Source organism: Phymastichus coffea, unplaced genomic scaffold (assembly GCF_024137745.1).
Source record: "Phymastichus coffea isolate CEN01 unplaced genomic scaffold, Cenicafe_Pcof_1.1 PCOF00002, whole genome shotgun sequence".
Classification (NCBI taxonomy): Eukaryota; Metazoa; Arthropoda; class Insecta; order Hymenoptera; family Eulophidae; genus Phymastichus; species Phymastichus coffea.
Genome location: NW_026706813.1, coordinates 5,525,240 through 5,544,969, shown reverse-complemented (window position 1 = coordinate 5,544,969; position 19,730 = coordinate 5,525,240). Strand labels below are relative to the sequence as shown.

Below are 19,730 nucleotides of genomic sequence, written 5' to 3'. Positions count from 1 at the left end.
TAATATACCATGCAATAATTTATTATTGGCTGATTTATTCAAACGAGCATACTTAAACTTGTACGCTTAATTAATTAACACCGATAACGCAAAAATGAGAGAGATTGTGAGGCAGTGAGGATTAAATAACGTTGAGCAATGAATCATTTAATAGCAATACTGAATATATTTAGGGAAAAAATATGTACACAGAAAAGATAAGTATTTTACGTTCACAGATGCAATTCATACTGTATACTGAAAGTAAAAACATTAGAGAGGGTGCAAAACGTACCTGTTTTGTCGTGATCGGCATCTAGGATGACAGAAACTTCCAAAAGTGATAAAATATTTGCATGGAATCTGCATCTCTTGAAGAACGAACATCTATATGAACTCTATTATAGCCGCTTTTTCTTTCCAACACGTATTCCTTTGCATGCTGATAGACATCAAATTTCTCTCTTCTCTTGTGGTGAGTTAAGGACCGTAGTTTTCTCTATTTATCTTCATTAGCGCATGTGGCGTAGAATCACTCCTAAAATTATTTATCTCTTTTTGTCTCTTTTTTCTCAAACTCTTATTCTATCACACTCTTCTTCTATTTATCCCACTTCAACCATCCGTTCTCTTTTTGACCTGGTTTACTTGTCTCTTACCGCATCCCTTGTAACGTAAAATACATAACCGACACATGTCAGAGTACAAATAACACAGTCTGACTTCAAAAATGTACATTGAATGAGACAAGTCATTTCCGATTAATTTTGGATCGCTGAATCTGAATTTGGGCTCAAAAATGCTTCATCACATAAGGTTTGCAAAATATTTTAACCTAAAAATGCAAAAAACCCCATTTTTTAACATTTTGAAGGTTATGTAGCTTCGTCATTTTTCATCGAATAGTAATTATACTCAGAGCATCTTAATAAGTTGGTCTTCCTCTTTAAAGTGACGTTGAGTTTGCTCAAATATCATTAATTTTGCAGAGATATTTAATTTTGAAGATATTTCTTATTATAATTTGAATATTAAGAATTTTACAGGTCTGCTAATACACAGCAGGCTGTGCTTTACATTTGACTAGAATACTCTTATTACGTTTTACCAATAAAAATAAATCAAACACCAAAAGTCTGAGTTAATGGCTTTTTTTTAATAAATTCAATGAAAATCTTTCACAGATTAAGCTTCCGTTCATATTAAATACGAGAAATTAGCCTTACGCTATCCAAAGAGCTTTCTAGATAGACATTTAGCTTCACTTACTAGTTTAATTTATAAAAATAGTATTAAATATGTATTTTCCTTTCCACGAGTTTTAAAATCCATTAAACCTTGCTCAATCTAAATAAAGTGAAGGAAAGCTTCCGTCAAACCACAAGCCTCCAAATAGATCAAACTTTATTCTTTCTAAGTTCAGTCAACTCAAACATCAGCTAAATCACAAAGTTTCAAATCTACCAAACCCGACTCACTCAAACTCAATCAAGCATACCTTAAACCAAATCACAAGTCTTCAAACCTATCAAACCTTGTTCACTCCAAATCAATCGAGTAAACCTTTAGTCAAATCACAAGCTTGAAATTTACCAAACCTTGCTTACTCCAAGTCTTCAGCCAAAACGTAAGCCTATAAATCTACTTAACCGTGTTTCACATGAGTTTACTCGAATAAACATTTGACACAATTGTAAATATAACAAATCCACTAAATATTACTTATGTCGGACTTAACCAAGTAAACTTTCGAATAAATAGCAAGTCTTTAAATCCCGCTTAACCTCGCTTACAATGAATTTTTTACAATAATTTTGAAATAAATATACTGTAATATCATTAACTTTGTATTAACTACAAAGCCTTGAAACCTACTTTTTTCTATTCTCACTTGCTATTTATTGTCATATTGACTTATTTAAATGTGTAATAAGCAGAGTTTGTTATATTCTAAGAGCTAAGTTTAGATCAAACGTTTACTTGATTGATCTGAATTTTGTTGACCAGTGTTGGTCATCAGCTCTACTATCCTACATACAGATGAAGCATGGGTATTTAGTATATCCACCTTGCTAACGAAGAAGAATGGATATGACTCTAAAGCTTGCTCATACGACCCATTTCTTATTTGCATGCTCTAGTTTTTCTACAAGTAACTTCATATTTTCATACTTTTCATCAAGGGTTGTTAAGTATCCGATGGGAACTAATCCATACAGATTATCATTATGAAGAAGAACTGCTTTTAAACTACCCGTGGAAGAATCTGTTTCGGAAAAAAATAGATTAATTTTTCCTCACGATGTTTTACGATATAAAACATACTTCTGGATGTAAAACATCCTTCTATTGTAACTTTAAAGCTAATAGTATTGAGTTATCTTTGGAAAATCCCAAATCTCGGATTAAATCATTCACTTAAGCATGATTAAATGGGTGGGGCTTTCCAGTTGATGAACGTAGTTCTTTGTTACTGTACACTGCTGAAAATTCATTGTCATCTAGTTTTCTTTTATTATTTTTATTTCCTTCTTCATCTTTTATTTTCTCTAAAATGTGGGATGGAACAGAGGATAAATCACAAAATTTCAAATCTACCAAACCCGACTCACTCAAACTCAATCAAGCATACCTTAAACCAAATCACAAGTCTTCAAATCTATCAAACCTTGTTCACTCCAAATCCATCGAGTAAACCTTTAGCCAAATCACAAGCCTTGAAATTCACCAAACCCTGTTCCTTTAAATCCACCAAAGTCTGCTCACTTCGTCTTCGATTAAGTAAAGATTTATCAAACATACTTTTAGCCGTACTAAAAGTTTTGAAATTTACCAAACCCTGCTCTAAATTCAAACGCTAAATTTTCGTAGCACATGTGACATCCTAAAGCGAAACAATTTATTACTTCAGTGATATTTTTTTTAAAAAATGGTAGTCATTTTAATGGTTGCTGCTTGAGAATGTGATGTGTTATATTGGAAATTTCAGGCAGCTAATCTAGTATAGATGCTTAATATATTTATTTTAGCCTATACTTTTCTTTCTCATATTTTTACTCTTACCTTTCCTGCTCAAATTATATGTTCCCTGAACTTAAATAACTATCATACTCTGAGTTAATGGACTTGCGGTTGAACACCGGAATGAGCAACAGTGCAGCGTAACGCAGCAAACAAAAGAATTAAGTTAAAAAGTAAAAAGTAAGAAAAGTGAATGAATAGATAGCAGAAAAGGAACCTAATATAGAAAGGACAAGAGGAAAGTGAAGGTATGAGAAAATAAGTGGTTAGAGGAAAGTTACAGGAAGAAGAAAAAGAAGAGGCGTAAGTAAGGTTAAGAGTACCGGAGGAAGTCGCAGAAAAAGGAGGAGAGAAAGAAAAAGAATGTGCGACGAAGCAGATTACAGGAAAAAAAGAGGAAGACTATCTAAGAGAGGACAGTCTAATGGTGGAAATCCACAAGAAATGGAAATAAAAAAATTTATGGTAAAAGTGGCGGAGAGGGAATAGTCAGGGGGGAAGGACAATGAAAAATTGCATGAGGAAGAAAGTATAAAAAGGGCGAAAATAATGGAAGAAGGATATGAGTGAGCACATCAACACCTGTGAGGCGGATAATGAAAAAACTTTCACGGATATGGAAACAGCAGCTAAACAATGGGATGAGGAGAGGTTATTAGAAAAAGACAGAAGAATTGAGACAGGTAATGATGGAATAAATCAAAGAGAAAGAAGAATGGATGAGGTAAGTTACGATATAAAAAAAATTAAAAGTGAAATTGAAAGGAAAATAAGATTGTTAGAGGGGATAATTAAAGCAATATAAAGAAGCATAAAGAGGAATTAAGAATTATAGAATGGAACTGGGAAATTAGATTTGATGAAATTTGGAGAGAAATAAATAAGAAAGACTCTAAAATAAACAAATTGCAGGAGAGGATTGATGAACTGGAGAGAGAGGGACCGAGATACTAGTATAGAAGAGAGGGGGCACCAGGAGGAAGCGAAGCAATGAAAAGGAGAGAAGAAGATGACGATGCAGGGGCAAGGGAAGCATTCAACGTAAGGGAAAACAAACAGAGGGATTTCGAGGAGAGGCTACGAGGACTCTATGTGGAAGAAAACAGGAATAGGAGGGATCAAGCAAAAGGAAGATTTATGCCACCAATATAGGAAGGAAAGAAGGTGGAAAGTTACGGATAAGATGATTGATACTGAGCAAGAATATGAGAGAAAGGAAAGAGTAGCAAGGAAAAATAATATACTTGTGAGAGAGATGATGGGTTGGAGAGGGAAGAAAGCGTTGTCAAGATACAAAGAGAAACTAGAGGTCATACTAAGATCTACAATCAAGATTTATAGAACAGAAACTACTAGAGAGGGGACTGTTTTAATACTTTGCACACTCCAAGATAAGATGGATATAATCAAAAATAAATAAAAATTGAAGAAGAAGGCTATATAGATCGAAGATGACTTGACAGTAAGGAAGGAAGTAATTCAGGAATAGATAGGCACGGTTAAGAAGGAGGAAAGAGCAAGGGAAAGAAGAGCTATAGCAAGATATCAGAAAATAATTGTGGAGGAAACTTGGTATGAATGGAGAGAAAGACAAGGGGGTATGGTATGAGCTGAAAGAAGAGGGTAACATTCATAAAAGGGGGGGGGGGGGTAGATAAGGGAAAAATAGGAGAAACACAGAAATAGACTGGAATATCACGAAATCAAGAAAAATATGAAATGAATGGAACAACATAAAGGAATATAATATTATAATACTGCAGGAAACATGGTTAGAAGAGAAAAAGATAGAAAACTTCCTGAAAAAAATAGGAGAGCATATGTGAGGAGGGAAGGCAGCAATAAGATCAAAAAGAAAAGGGATAGCAAGTGGAGGGGTCCTAATCAGACTTAAAAAATGGATAGCAACCGGAGTAAAGATGAAAGAATGAAAATTTGGGATAATTGCAGAAGGGATAAGAGTCTCTAAAGGAAGAAAATGTGATGTCGTAGCAGTTTATAATAACGAAAGAATTAACAAAATGAAGAGAAATCTGGAAGAACGTAATGGGGAGAGCGGGATCTCTATATGAATCAGAAATATGAGGCTGGCCACAGCAAGAAGAAATGGAAAAAATCCAAGCTAAGGTAGTCAAGATGGCGCTGGTTATCAATATAAACACACCGAATTATATATGCAAGATGCAGACAGGAATGGAGGGTTTATATCTGGAAGCGATAAAGAGGACGATAAATTACATAGGGAAAATAACCGAAATGGAGGGCAAAAGACTACTGAAAATATGCCTAAAGAAGGAAATTACAGGGCTACGGAATAACAACCCTACAAGATAGAGAAAGGAGTGATTGGAATCAGCTACGAAGGCAGGAAATGGTGAGTTAAAAACAATCATGAAAAATGGATTAAAAGAAGGAAAACTTCTGGAAACTACAGAAAGAACCTTAAAAAATAAGAACAGAACAAGACATACAACCAAGATGGAACAGGATAGACGAGTCAAAATACTGGAAACTTTATAAGAAATGGAAAATATCAATAAGGAAGGAGAAATACTGGAATGAAAGAGGTGATGAGGGTCATCTGCAAGGGGAATGGGCAAGAATAAGATGCGGGAGCATAGGAAAGGAAGGAAACAAAGACTACAACAATCAAGTATACAGAATCTGTGGAAATGAGGAAGATGATCTACAATACATCTGGATATGCGAAGCAGCGAGGAAGATTATAAAAAAAGAATGGATAAAGGCAGTGCATGACTGGAGAGGGATTAATTAGAAAACTGGGAAGAGTTTTGAAGGAGAAGATTGAATATGGAACATGCCAATATGCAAGGGCTTTCGAAAAAATAATAGAAAGAAATAAGAAAATTGAAGTCAAGAAAAATAAGAGAGGGAGACAGGGGGGAAAAGTTAGATGACTAGTAGCGTTTATAGGTCAAAAAGTCAGAGAATAAGTGAAATGGTAAAAGCATGAAGGAAAGAAAAATCGGAGCGGAAAAGAAAGGTGAAGGAAGAAGAGGAAAAAGAATCTATACAAGTATCGAGGACCAAAGAATGACATCAGTGTTAGTTCACGAATAATTTATGTACGAAAATAGGCTAATCTATTATATGATATATTATATGAAGGGAGGTGAAGTAAGCTTATTATGTATATTTGTCAGGAATAAATTATTATTATTATTACTCTGAGTTAAAATGTTATTTTATGTTTTTTTTCAAAACCTTAATTTTTGTAATCTTAAATTAGTGAACCATAGACACAAAAAGATTAAGTTAAAAAAAGACTTACTCTCAATACCTTGAGCCATTGGATCGTAAGTTCAGAAACCACGTATGCTTAATCTCCAAAACAATTAAACTTCGAAACTCAAAAACGTCTAGCTCGCCAATTACAACAGCACATATTCTTATCATAAAATCTGCAAATCTACTTACCTGGATCTTTTAAGATTTAAACTTACTGTAACGCACAAAGCTTAATTCTGTTAAAACACTTCAAAATTCTAGCAGTCAAAAAAAATCTTCATTTACGTTTTGATTGTTTTCATTAAATCACCTCTAGTGTTAAAAGTTTAAATCATTTTGATTTACATACTCTGATTTAAAAACTCTTTGCAAATATTTTACCGTAAAAACTCATTGAAAAACAATTTAATTTATAATGTCTTCACGGAAGTGTCCAAATGATCCATAGATATTTTGTAATGTTTGTGCTAAATTTACTCCTTTGAAACAGCGCGAAACAATTAGAGAGTATGTAAAAATATCTTATAAAACAAATTTTAAGAAAGAGTTGTCTGATTTAAATAAAGTTGGGTCCCTAACACTATTTGTAGTACTTACAAGACATCTCTTATTCTTTGGAAAAATTGATCAAGGAATTCTGTTCCATTTGAAACTCGAAAAATATGGAGAGAACCACGGGATCATATCAATGATTGCTACATTTGTTTATGTCATGGTGATAATGAAATTCGTACTTTCAATTCAAAAAATAAAAATACGATTAAACATGCAAACGTAGAATCAGTTACAAAGCCTACTCCTCACACACCAGACAATCATATTCCTTTGTTCCCTGTTTTAAAACCATCTTGCTCATCGACAAGCTCTTCAGAAGCCTCTGTTCCATCCTACATTTTAGAGAAAATAAAAGATGAAGAAGGAAATAAAAATAATAAAAGAAAACTAGATGACAATGAATTTTCAAAAGTGTACAGTAACTAAAGAACTACGTTCATCAACTGGAAAGCCCCACCCATTTAATCATGCTAAATTGAATGATTTAATCCGAGATTTGGGATTTTCCAAAGATAACTCAATACTATTAGCTTTAAAGTTACAATAGAAGGATGTTTTACATCCAGAAGTATGTTTTATATCGTAAAACATCGTGAGGAAAAATTCATCCATTTTTTTCAGAAACAGATAGCTTCCACGGGTAGCTTAAAAGCAGTTCTTCTTCATAATGATAATCTGTATGGGTTAGTTCCCATCAGATACTTAAACCTTGATGAAAAGTATGAAAATATGAAGTTACTTGCAGAAAAACTAGAGCATGCAAATAAGAAATGGGTCATATGAGCAAGCTTTAGAGTCATATCCATTCTTCTTCCTCAGCAAGGTGGATATACTAAATACCCATGCTTCATCTGTATATAGGATAGTAGAGCTGATGACCAACACTGGTCAACAAAATTCAGATCAATCAAGTAAACGTTTGATCTAAACTTAGCTCTTAGAATATAACAAACTCTGCTTATTACACATTTAAATAAGTCAATATGACAATAAATAGCAAGTGAGAATAGAAAAAAGTAGGTTTCAAGGCTTTGTAGTTAATACAAAGTTAATGATATTACAGTATATTTATTTCAAAATTATTGTAAAAAATTCATTGTAAGCGAGGTTAAGCGGGATTTAAAGACTTGCTATTTATTCGAAAGTTTACTTGGTTAAGTCCGACATAAGTAATATTTAGTGGATTTGTTATATTTACAATTGTGTCAAATGTTTATTCGAGTAAACTCATGTGAAACACGGTTAAGTAGATTTATAGGCTTACGTTTTGGCTGAAGACTTGGAGTAAGCAGGGTTTGGTAAATTTCAAGCTTGTGATTTGACTAAAGGTTTACTCGATTGATTTGGAGTGAACAAGGTTTGATAGGTTTGAAGACTTGTGATTTGGTTTAAGGTATGCTTGATTGAGTTTGAGTGAGTCGGGTTTGGTAGATTTGAAACTTTGTGATTTAGCTGATGTTTGAGTTGACTGAACTTAGAAAGAATAAAGTTTGATCTATTTGGAGGCTTGTGGTTTGACGGAAGCTTTCCTTCACTTTATTTAGATTGAGCAAGGTTTAATGGATTTTAAAACTCGTGGAAAGGAAAATACATATTTAATACTATTTTTATAAATTAAACTAGTAAGTGAAGCTAAATGTCTATCTAGAAAGCTCTTTGGATAGCGTAAGGCTAATTTCTCGTATTTAATATGAACGGAAGCTTAATCTGTGAAAGATTTTCATTGAATTTATTAAAAAAAAGCCATTAACTCAGACTTTTGGTGTTTGATTTATTTTTATTGGTAAAACGTAATAAGAGTATTCTAGTCAAATGTAAAGCACAGCCTGCTGTGTATTAGCAGACCTGTAAAATTCTTAATATTCTTATATATAATATAATAATATTAAATATCTCTGCCAAAAATATTTCTTTATATAAGCCAAATTTTAATTTAATTTAATTTTAATTTAATTAAAATAAATTTTTATTTAATTTATTTAAGCCAAATGTATATAACATGTCATTTAAATTTCAGTGGGCTGAAGATAGATAGGTAAGAGAGATAGATAGATAGATAAGAATTTATTCACCGTGATGGCAAAACATAAAATACAATAATATATAAATATATACAGTAATTGTCACAGCTTTAGTTTACATTATGCCGTACCGGCATTACATTTCATCACAGTTCGATTACAATTTTAGTTCCTCAGTCAATAAATAAAATTATGATTGTAGTTATTACGTTAAAATAAATAGACTAGGATTTGACTAGTTCACAGTTCGATATTCCAGAGGAAACAATAATTCTTATCACTACAGTCTAGCTTGCTTATAACTAGTAATGCAGTCAAAAGTTTAGGCTAGTTTTCGTCATACAGACACAAAACAGCACAAAAAATAAATAAACAAATATAATTCACTACAAACACGTAAATAAATAACTGTACAAACATTTATACAATAAACTGATAGAAATAAGAATACTCCAGTGGTACCACCCTACGCCCTCAATGACGCAAAGTATCCGCGCGCCCCCCTCTTAAAGCTGCTAAGCGACGGCGCGTGCCGCAGGTCAGATGGAAGAGTGTTCCAGAGATGGGCACCCATCACCTGGAAAGACCTGCGAGCCGTCTCCGTTCTAACCTTAGCAACTCTAAGCTCTGCCTGCCCCGCCCTACCCGGATACCTTGACTTGTGCCCTATGAAGAGCTCAGCCAGGTAGCCAGGCTCGCGCATGGTCAAGCACCTGTACATTAGCAGGGACATGAAATATTCCCTGCGTACGTCCACGCGAAGCCAACCCAACCGCGACCTATATGGAGAGACCGAGACATCACGCGGGATACCATAGATGTATCTTACTCACGCGTTGCTCAGTCTTTGCAGCCGCTCCCTCTGCTCCGCCGAGGCCCCCAGACACACCACGGTGCAGTAGTCCAGGTGAGGATGGACCATCGACTCCACCAGTCTGCGCCGGAGCAGCTCCGTAGTACACGGCCTAACAAAACGCAGGCCGTACAGAGCTCTCCAAACCTTCGCCGCGACCCGGTCAATGTGCGATCTCCACGACAGCTTGCTATCGAGAATGACCCCGAGACTGGTCACTTCATTACTAAAGGGAACAAATACTCCCTCTTGCACCTCAACACCAGGCAAGACCTCAGCGTAAATGTCATTGACATGTTTGTTAGTTCCAAACATGATAGCTTTGGTCTTGCCCGCGTTCAGGCGCAGATCCGAATCCCGGGCCCAGTTCGCCACCAATCTCGCAGCCTCCGTCAGCATTCGGATGCCCTTTGTCAATTCATTTTTATGTATATGCAGATAAATCTGCAAGTCATCCGCATAGAAGAGGTATGAAACCTCATGTCCACGGAGCACATCTTTCAGATCGCCGACATACAGGCAAAACAAGAGCGGTCCCAGCACCGAGCCCTGTGGAACACCCAGATTCGTCTCCCGCCACTCCGAGCCCCCACCCCCAGCAGTAACCCTTTGCGAACGACCACCGAGGTAGGACCTCAGCCATTTGAGAGCAGAACCAGAAAAACCAAGAGCACGGAGCTTGCGCAAAAGTCGCGAGGGTGATATGGTGTCGAACGCCTTGCTGAAATCGAATAACAGCAAGAGCATCATTATCCTTTTGTCAACGCCCATTCGGATGTCATCCGTCAACTTTAATAACGCTGTCTGAGTACTGTGGCCCCGCCTAAAGCCGGCCTGGAGGGGATCAAAAAGATTTTCTCTATTCAGATACTCCGTGATCTGGTCATGGGCAAGCTTCTCGAGAACCTTTGAAAGAAAGCAAAGCAAAGCTATCGGACGAAAGTCCGAGGCCGAGGAAGGGGTGTTGTTCTTCCTCAAGGCAATCAGCTGTGCCCGCTTCCTGGCTCCCGGGAACTCCCCCTTAGCAAATGAGGAATTAAATATTAACCTCAGGTGCTCACCTATGACTGGAAGAGCCTTCACCACCACCCCATGGGGAATCCCGTCCACGCCGCTCGCTTGTGATGTGAAATGGGAGACAGCTAGGATGACGTCATCGATGCCAACAGGTTTGAAGGTAAAACCTCGCTCATCCGCGACATCAACTCCAATCATCCCACTATCTATATCCTCAAGCGGCGAGGCCGAAACCCCAGCGAAGTGGTCATTCAGCTCGTCCAAGGTAAACCCATGAAGGCCATCCCCACCCGCCCCTGGCAAGAGGCCGAGGTTCCGCATTTCCTTCCAAATATTTTTACCTTCATCAAGAGCGCTAGACAGATGATTTTGAAGGAAATTAACGCGCTCCTGTTCCAAACGAACCTCGACCTCCCTGCTAAGCCTAAGAGACTCCCCCAAGACATCCGCCCGCCCGGTGAAAGAGAAGAGAGAGAGAGAGTGGGTCGGAGAGAGAGAGAGAGACGGTTCGACTATCGGACGCGCGATCCGCGAGGAGGGCGCTCGATTTTTCTTAGCGCGGCAGATTCGGCAACCGGTCTTTAACGTAAGCGCACGTGTTTAGCTATCAACGCGATATTCGTGCCTAAAGACTGTGAATCCTGGACAGCGTGAATTAAGAGTGTGCAGTGTGAGAGATAACGAACTGAATAATCGTGCGAGTGTGGAGTGTGTGGAGTGACGGCCTCCTGCCACCGACTCCAGCCTATTCGGGTCTATAGCTCGTTAATAATAGTTAATCAATCGAGCGCCTACTGCGAGCCGACTTTCACGGGGCAGTGACTTGTATGTACTTCTAAGTACCTTACTCTCTCTCTCTCCCAATTCAGCTTCTTGCTTTCTCTCTCTCTCCTTTTTGCTTCGCCGCTCTTATATTATGTTTTTGTTATTCTTTACCCTTTATACTAATAAATAATATGCTCGTTTTCTTAACGCTCGTCTGCATTTTTTCGTCCTTCCGCCTATCCTTTCGACTTTTTAATTTCGCGTTTATACGTGCGGGTCTAGCGCCGCGACCTGGCATTGGAGCCACGACGCCCCGACAACACCTGACGAGCCGAGCTGTTCCTGCCTAACCGAGGCCGGATTCCTTACTTGCATTATCCGCATATCATCATCGATTAATTTTTACGTCAACGGAATAGTTTCCCGTTACAATACAATAACTTAAATATTCCTCACGAGGCTCGAATTTTAGGTCATGTTCCAAGACCTATAACTTTGCGATTATTTAATATTTTGTGACAGAGTTGGCGGTATTTTTTTATCTATTCAAGCCCTTTAATTTGTTTTCTCGCACGATAGATTTTATGCATTAAAACCGGAACGAGATATAATTGGAATTGGCAGTTTTTTCAAGGTGGATAAAAAAACCTTGTTAATTTATTTTCAGTTTAATTATATTTTTTTGCTGTAGTCCATCCAGAGCAAAAACATTGTCTAAAATTTCGTGTTGGGTTATGCGATAGTTTTCGAAAAAAAAATTTTCAAAAATTTGAAATTATGAATTTTTTTTAAAACCGCCTATTTCAATTCCGTCTCGTTCCGGTTCCAGTGCATGAAATTAGACATGCGGGAAATAAAATTAAAGGTCTTGGAAAGACAAAAAAATTGCTATAAATTCGGATTAAAACTATTAAGAATTAACAAAGTTACGTGCTATTAAAATGATCTGATAATCAACCCCTAAGAGGCATTGTTAACGTAATGGTAATGTTCGATATCGCGATTTTGAAACATTTTGAATATTTTTTTTCCCAAAGAACAATTGTTTACAAAACTAACGACCTCAACATCGGATTTTTTTGTCTAGCTGGCTTCTTTTTCGCCCAAATCAAGGAATTCATGGTAAACAGTTATTATTTCATGGCTTTATAAACATTAAAAGTAAATATTTGGCCTCGTCTCCTATCTCACCCATGTACAACCAAGACAGGTCGAGCCTTGCTTCTTGTTAACTTACAACACGATTATTGATGATACTCGTTCTATATTTTGAATTACAAATAGCAACTAGAATCAAATCTTCTCTGACGTTACAAATTCATCTAGAACTAATCTCATAACTCACCAGAGGGTGACTCCTCATGGACCATTTTGTCCCTTTTTCCAAAATATGACATATTCGGAGAAAGCGCTCTGAGCATTGAACAAGGGCATAAAGATCAGTGCACTGGCTCATTCAGGCGATTATTTCGAGCGGATCAACCAGCTTCGGATCTATCTAAAGCCTTCTAGTCTTCTATCAGGGATAGAGACTCACCTTCAACACCAGTGCCTGCTGCCAAACTAAGATTCTTCAGAGACATTTGCAGTAGCTTTTCCAAAGGCTTTTCCTGAGGATTTTCCGGGAAGATCGCTTGTGACTAAAGGGGTTGCTATCAAGGCGAGATAGTTTCCAGTATCCTTTCCTGAGGCTTTCCCAGTGGATTGCCTAAAAGCTTTTCCAATGGAATAACTAAGTGATCAGTGGCTGTATTCTCAATCCTGTCTTTAAATCAGCGTCTCCTTAACTCAACCATTCAAGATCTGTTTCTTTTTTCTTTGATATTTATCACGACTAAATCTGATAATTACAGTGTTATATCAGACAGTTATAACACGGTATTTCAGACTGATATTCCCGTGTTACTCGGGTATTTGCTATTTTACTAATTTTAATAATTTTAAGGAAAAGGGCGCCACACACTACTAAATTTTGACGATGGTATGAGATTGGATCATCAGAACTCGAGAGAAGTGCCACTCTAGATTCTTATTCAATGAACGTTAAATTTGAGTTAATCTTTGTAAAGTTTAGACATGATATACTTTAATAGTAGAATAATATTTGTCCCGAGGATTTGGCTGTAGCAAGTCACCTGCATTTGGCGTGGAAGTACCCCAACGGAGTATCCTTGGGCAGGCGCAGCCACCTATGGACTGCGATCCTCACCTGCCTATCCAACGCCCTCAAGACCCTCGCAGTGATCCGTGAGAGCACCAGACTATGATACAGGCGAGGAATGAGAAAGCAGCGAAGGATCTTAAGTCGCTGTTGAGGCTTGAGAGGAACTCGAGAGATGTTATTCAGCTCTCTCTCTAAATATCCACCCGGCTTTTTGATACCTAATGGCGAGATGTTAATGCCTAGGTATCTAAAGTGTTCTGTGGATTCGAGCTATTTAATGGGTCCATCTTGTAGCCTAAATAGTGGGGTGCTCATGACTTTATAAGTCTTAGCTTTCCCCGCTATTCGGATGGAGATGGCCTGACTCTTCGATGGATTGAATTGCAGTCCATACTTGAGGGCCTCTTCCTCGGCAGTCTTCAGTAGTGTCTCCATCCCAGCCTTAGAGGATGCGAATAACACTATGTCATCCGCTTATGCCATTGGCCTCCTCCTGTGGCGGGGGAAGCGTTAGATGGTCGTCGCTATCCCCAGTCACTTGATGGGTGGTTGGGCTGATGTTCGGCCCATCTACATCTGAAGAGGGACCTGGGGAGGGGCTTTGTAGAGATGTCACTTCTAGTGGACAAAAACCACCCCCGTAAGTTCACATCAGATCAATATCACATTTTATTCAGTATCTTCGGTTTTATTTGAAATTTTAAAAATATATTTTTACCCACAAACGCCAAGTCCGTAAATTCCAAGCCCACAAACTTCAAGCCGACAAGTTCCAAAACCCCAAATTCCGAAATTACAAATAGCAAGACTACAAATCTCAAACCTAATAACCCAAGTCCATAAATTCCATACCTACAAACCTCGAATTTTTTAGATTATAAATTCCAAGTTAACAAATCCCAAGCTCACAAACCCTAAACCTACTTACCACAATCTCCACACTCATGAATCACAAACCCCTAACCGTAAATTGATAAAACCGCAAACGCTCAAACTTTAATCCTATAAACTTCAAACCTCAAACTTACAAATTCTAAAGACAGTATTCATAAACACTTAACCAATGAATTCCAAATCTCAAAGCCTAAATTCACAAACTCACAAACCCATAACTCCGAAATCTTAAACCTATCCTATTAAGTTGTTTATATTGGAAAATTATAGACTGAAAAAAAAGTTTTTCAAGAATAATATGAATTCAACTCTACAGTAAGAGGGTTAGAGTAAAGTTAATTTATTCAATAAAATGTTTACCCCTGATTTTCTCTTATAATAATACGTATATTATAGTAGTATTAGAATTATATTGTAATGATGATGATCATGATGATGATAAATTTAGTAATTTATAATAATTATGTACATATTGTGTCAGCTTATGTTAATAATATAATATATAAAGCAGAATAGTTTTAAAAATGTTTACTGTGCAAAATAACCATAAAATATTGATTCAGACTATTTTTACCATCGTATCTTATCTTAAGAATTGATGATATACTCAGTATGTACATAAAGTTTATATTATCTTTCTCTCCGTTTTATTTGTTATGCTTATCACTTCGTCGTATAATATTATCAAATAAATTACTTCCATGATATTTTTAATATTTTATACGTCTTAAAAACGTTCAGTCTGCTTTTCGTGCTTGGTAGATTTGAATCTTTTAATCATTTTTAATATTTCTTTTAAATACATGTTTTGAAAAACTTATTTTGTGTTGTTATTAGAAGATAATTATCGTATATAAATTTAACCTGGTGATTTCATTTTTATTATTACTATAAAGCGAAGTCTAATAAATATACATATAAATTTAATAATTTAATTACAAATTTTTTTTTTTTAGATGTAATTCTTATTTTATTACGATTATATATATTATATTTAAAAACTCATAGTTACTTAGTTAAAAATAGACTTTAATTTTAATTTTATTAGAAGTAATTAATTTTATAGGATTCAAATTGAAAATAAATCCAATAAAAGTGATCAATGTTGTTCTTACGGCTTTTCAATCTTTAAATATTCCCGAAAGTCAAGTTAACTATAAAGAAATTGAGGTCGCAAATAAAATTGAAACGATTTTATTAGATGCAATGAATGATTTTAATGAAGTGGAAATAATAACAGATGAAACGTTAGATTTGCAAGAACCATTTAATGATATGGAAGCTGAAATTGTTGAAGATAAAATCTTGCATCACTTTCCAGATCTTCCTTTTTCACCAACAAATGAATGTACTAAAGATGAAGAAGATATATCATATGATTATAAATTAAAAGCAGTGGAATACTGGAGAAGCAGTAAACAAAAAAAAATTTGAGTCTTGAATCAGTGAAACAAAAGTTCAAGAAAGTAAGTTCTATAAGGCAGTTGCGACGTTGGGCTCATGCTTTGAGTAAATGAGGGACATATAGAGAGAAAATATCTAGAATATGTCAATTTACATTGGAAAATTTTAAAGCTGCAATTGAAGCGGGATTGTCCTTTTAGTCACGATGACTGCTATTTTTGTTTAACTAAAACGACTGCCTTCAATTCTAAAAGTTTTCATAAAATAGTGTATCCAAATGTATCAAATGTCACGAAACCTGTGATGATGAGATCTGGCGATATTTCTTCTAACCCTTCAAGTTGGAAGAGCTGATAATTGAAATGCTGATACTAATATGGGTGGTGAGAAAAGAGATCTCCAAGAATTTCAGAGAAGGTCAAAGTCATTTTTTGAATAGGAACCCATATTTTTTATCCCGGATTCGGAAAGAGCGGAAAATTCTACGTTCAGATAACGTATTATGTGTAGGGTGCGGTTAACCCCTCCCCCTCGCCTAACGTCATGTAGGGGTCAAATTTATGATTTTCTTCATCTATGCACAGGGATGATCGGGCAAGAGTAAGGTTAATTGTAATAACCCAATAACTCGATAACCCAAATAACCCAATCATCCAATAACCCCAATATCCCAAAAAAATTGTAGGGTCAAACAACAGTGACCTTGAGCTTAAACTTCAGGTTGATTTCAAAGTCGACTTCATGTATTCAAAGCCTTCATGAGAAGTGTCATTTTCCATTTTGTGGGATAACATGTTATTTTCATTCTTTTTTCTGGTTTGATTCCGGACAAACCTACAAAGTTTCAACTAAATTGTTTAATAACATCTTTTTAGTATTGTTTATGACAATAATGATTCGCGAACAGTCCTTCTCAGGATAGTTCAAGTGTAATATTCTTAGTTGACTTAAAAGGAGGGAATATGCCGGATTATTCGAGAAACGAAATTGTTGATATTCTGTTGTCTCTCGGGGCATGTCAAGGCCGATATCGTGCTGCGGCAAGGTATTACCGCCAAAATTACCCAGGGAGGCTTCACTACCCGAACCACGTGAGAATCCGAATCATCGAGTAAAGAGAGACGTCGACCCCGAATACGCAGAAATCGTCGTCGCATTATGATGCCGAACAACGATGATCCACGAATTCTCGTCGTTTTAGCAATGGTTGATTTGGATCATCATATCTCGTTGCGTGAAATTCAGAGACGTACTGGAATCCCAAGAGCAATAGCCGCTAGATTTTTGCGGCTGTACAGATTTCATTCGTATCACATTACTTTGACTCAAGCTTTGATGCCAGATGATCTCCGCCGCAGACTCGAATTCTGCAATTGGGCACAAGCAAGGATTCGTGAAGATCCTGAATTTTTCAGATACGTCATGTTTTCGAACGAAGCTACATTTCATGGTAATGGGCAACTCAATCGCCATAATAGTCATTATTGGTCTATCCAGAACCCTCGTTGGGTACGTCATGTTAATAATCAGCATAGATGGAGCCTCGTAGTTTGGTGCGGTATAATAAATGGTTATCTGATAGGACCTTATTTTTTCGATGGGAATGTCAACGGCGCAGCATATCTTGATTTCCTGCAGAATGAATTACCAGAATTATTGGAAAATGTGGACTTGGAAACCAGAAGACGATTATGGCTTCAACAGGATGGTGCACCGTGTCATCGCTCACTAATAGCTCGTCACTTCTTGAACTAACGATACCGAAGACGTTGGATAGGCATTGGTAGTGACATTACTGAGTGGCGTCCAAGATCACCAGATCTGACAAGTCCAGATTTCTTTTTATGGGGCTATTTGAAAAATGTTGTTTATGCACAGCAACCAACAACACGGCAAGATATGATGCAACGCATCATACAAGCTTGCAGAGCTATTCCGCGTCACGTTTTGATGTCCACAGTTGAAAATTTTGAACGTAGAATTCAACACTGCATAAATTTTAACGGGGGTATTTTTGAACATCTTATGAGATAAATGTTTGTGTTACAATCTTGACCATAACTCTATCTGTAGTCAACGTCTTGTCTTGATCGGCTGAGCATTCCCACCTTGCCTTCATTAGCTGGGTAATCAATACCTTGCCTTCATTGGCTGGGTAATCGATACCTTACCTTTATTGGCTGGGTAATCAATACCTTGCCTTCACTGGCTGGGTAATCAATACCTTCTTTACTTCACCTTTGCCCCGGTGGGATGGGGGGGGGGTAAACCGCTCCCCCAACATAATACTTTATCTAAACGTAGAATTTCCCGCTCTTTTCGAATCCGGGATAAGAAATAGGGGTCCTTGTTCAAAATATCTCTTGGTTATTGGGTTATTAGGGTTATTGGGAATATCGAGTTATTGGGTATTGGAGTTATTGGGTTATTACAATTAACCTTACCCTTGCCCGATCATCCCTTAGCATAGATGAAGAAAATCATAAATTTGACGCCTACATGACCTTACGCGAGGGGGGGGTTAACCGCACCCCACACATAATACGTTATCTGAACGTAGAATTTTCCGCTCTTTCCGAATCTGAGATCAAAAATATGGGTTTCTATTCAATAAATGACTTTGACCTTCAAAGACCTTGAAAATAAATCTCAAGGTCAAATCGGATTTCACAGAAATGTTGCCCCCATTGTCCCAAACAATTTTTTTGTACAACGCCAACCGTCGAAAATTTCGGGGTGGTTCCTTTAAAATGGGACACCCTGTATACGAGTACATATCAATCATAAAATTAAAGTATCCGACATATCAGAAGGTGTAATACTGAATTTAAGAATACGCCTCGGTATACGACCACGGCGGCGCACAATGGTATTTCTCGGACTTTTGTTCTCAAAAACCTCATAGATATTGCAAATTTCAATCAATTTGGATGAATTTTTTTTCAAAATATTCGGAAAGAGTTATCTCAAGAACCCTATTTCTTGTCACAGAGGCTACATACTTAACTTAGCATTCGGTTATCCAAATATTCGAGCAGGAAACATACTAGTTGATAACTTAGATGGATGGGTGGATCTGCCAGTCACCAATGATAACCCATATAGGGTCAAATTACGCTTTCCAAAACTTAACTTCTACCCAGAAGCCGTGTACTATTAAATGAACACAATGCCTGGCTTCTTGACAAACCCAGAAGGTTACGAGTCGATTCATGAACTGGACTTGGCCTCCTACTCTCCTGTTCATGCTTCCACTGACGAGGCGAGCGACCCGGAGAACGCAAGGATAAGTAACACTGACTTAACTGAAACTTCGTATGAAACTAATGTTCCAGCAGGAGATTTCAGCGAACTAATTGGAACTGGACCCTCGTAACACACGAATATGAACGGGAATAAATTTGCTATAAATGAGACAGTAGAGCCTAAAAAGGCACAGAACAAACCTCGTTTATTGGCTCAGCACTACACAAATGGGAATGTCTCTGTCACACTGGATGAAGAAATACAGAATACAAAGTTCAAGATACTTCAAGTTCAAGATTCAGTTCAAACTACTTTGGAAATTTTACAAATACGAGGGTTGCTATTTATATTTTGAGCCTAATAATGAAAAGCCAGTAATTTATTATTGAAAATGGCTTTCCTGTATTTCGAAGTATATTCCATGATGATCAATACACTTTTGCATGCGCTCGAACCAATTTTCGTAACACTTCTTCCATTCCGATGAAGGTACCTCCAAAACATGGTTTTTAAATGCATCAACGGCTTCTTCAGGCGCCGAAAAACGTTAGCGACGTAATTA

At 36.9% G+C, this 19,730-nt stretch overlaps 1 protein-coding gene across 1 annotated transcript in view; it reads left to right on the top strand.

Annotated features, from left to right (window-relative positions):
• Positions 1-19,730, top strand: part of LOC131663142 (probable serine/threonine-protein kinase DDB_G0283337) — a 270,050-nt gene that overhangs the window by 178,689 nt on the left and 71,631 nt on the right. The window lies entirely within an intron of this gene.